This window comes from Tenrec ecaudatus, chromosome 3 (assembly GCF_050624435.1).
Source record: "Tenrec ecaudatus isolate mTenEca1 chromosome 3, mTenEca1.hap1, whole genome shotgun sequence".
NCBI classification, from domain to species: Eukaryota; Metazoa; Chordata; class Mammalia; order Afrosoricida; family Tenrecidae; genus Tenrec; species Tenrec ecaudatus.
The window spans coordinates 176,281,461-176,283,014 of record NC_134532.1 but is presented as its reverse complement, the minus strand read 5'-3'; the positions used below and the strand labels follow the sequence as shown (position 1 = coordinate 176,283,014).

General features: G+C 45.2%; 1 pseudogene; it reads right to left on the bottom strand.

Annotated features, from left to right (window-relative positions):
• Nucleotides 1-483: 483 nt before the first annotated feature.
• On the bottom strand, nucleotides 484-952 carry LOC142443686 (non-histone chromosomal protein HMG-17 pseudogene; annotated as a pseudogene).
• Nucleotides 953-1,554: the final 602 nt, after the last annotated feature.

The window sequence follows — 1,554 nt, the reverse complement described above, 5'->3', positions numbered from 1 at the left end:
GACATTTCACATTGAGCATGTTGTTTTAACAACTTTTCAAGAGCCGACGCTGACGTTCAGAAAATGAAATGGACACGGCAGAATTGCCATCTGAACAAAGGGGGCGCTGCTCTTTTGAGGGATGCCATGAGGATGGCGTCACTGGAAAGTCCAGATCGCCGATAAACTAACAGCCAATTTTTGAGGTCAGGTCCCAACAGGTCTCTGAGTTTGTGGAGTCAAGTCTGTGCTGAAGGCAGAGGGGAAAGAGAAGGGGTGGAGAATGTCAAAACGCAGCTGTATTTTCCCCCTCACAAGGTGTGTGGCCAAGGTGGCAAACGTGGGTCATGTCAGGGAATCCCCCCTCCTCCTGGAACCCCAGAGGGAGTCTCTCAAAACTAGCAGGGCAAAGTGTTGTTTTTCACTCCATCTAGCTTTGGAGACAGCGTATTGACATTTGTCCCCCCTCCAAAAGACAACAACGAAGTGTTCTGTGTGCTAACAACATAGCTTAAAAAAAAAAAGTAAAACAAAATTCTTCATTTTTATAAAACTTGATAAAAAATAGTATTTCAAACTGTACAGTCACCAGAAGTACACAGTTATCAAAAATGCACACACTTCACTTAGCATCTCCAGCACCTTCAGCTCTCTGTGCCTGGTCTGTTTTGGCATTTCTTATTTTCTGCAGGATTGTTCCCGTCCTTGCCAGCATCAGCTTTCCCCTTTTTCCCTTTAGGTACCTTCTCTCCTTTCTTCGCAGGGACCTTTTTCGGCTTAGGCTCTGGTTTTGGAGGAGCGGGTTTAGCATATAACCTTGCTGATCTCCTCTGAGGTTCATCCTTCACCTTGGCTTTATCTCCTTTAGCATCTCCTTCAGCCTTTCTCTTGGGCATGGTGATGACGGCGGCGGGGCGCAGGCGCTGGACGAGGGGATGCGGCGGCGAGGAGGCTCTGGTCCATCCGGGGGTCGTTCTCGCCTCTTCTCTATCCATTGTTTTAATTTGAGTTTTATCTGATTTCTCTGATTGTTTACAGAAGTAATTTGTTTTGTACACTCAAAATTCATATGCATTTTACTCATCTCTTTCATCACAACATTCTCACAATACAATACGTATCTCACTTCTGCATTGTGTTTTACATTCAGTTCCTCCCTCTTCCCTAACCCTTCTTGGTTTTGTACTTAGACAAATGCTCCCCTTTTAATTTCAAATGTTAATTATTCTAAGGTGTGCGTACTTCTCCAGTATTAATGTTTCATTTAGAGACCTCCCTATTGTTTGGCTGAACAGGAAGTTCTGAGGATAACTGGTTGGTACCATGTGTCCTCAATTTTTATTGTTCTTCTTTTCTCTAGACACGGAGAAGAAAATAGTTACCCTTTAGTTGGCTGGCCCAAAGCGTGTAGAACCGCAGTGATAACCCAGCAAAGCAGCGCACGAAGCGTCATTTGGTGGGCTGTGATGTGCAGATTGACCTTAGGGTTTCTGGGGGTGATGGCACTGAGGTCCCAGCCCAGCAACTCCTCACTTGAGGTGGTTGGTTGTGTGTAAGAAGATTTGTGGACTTGCA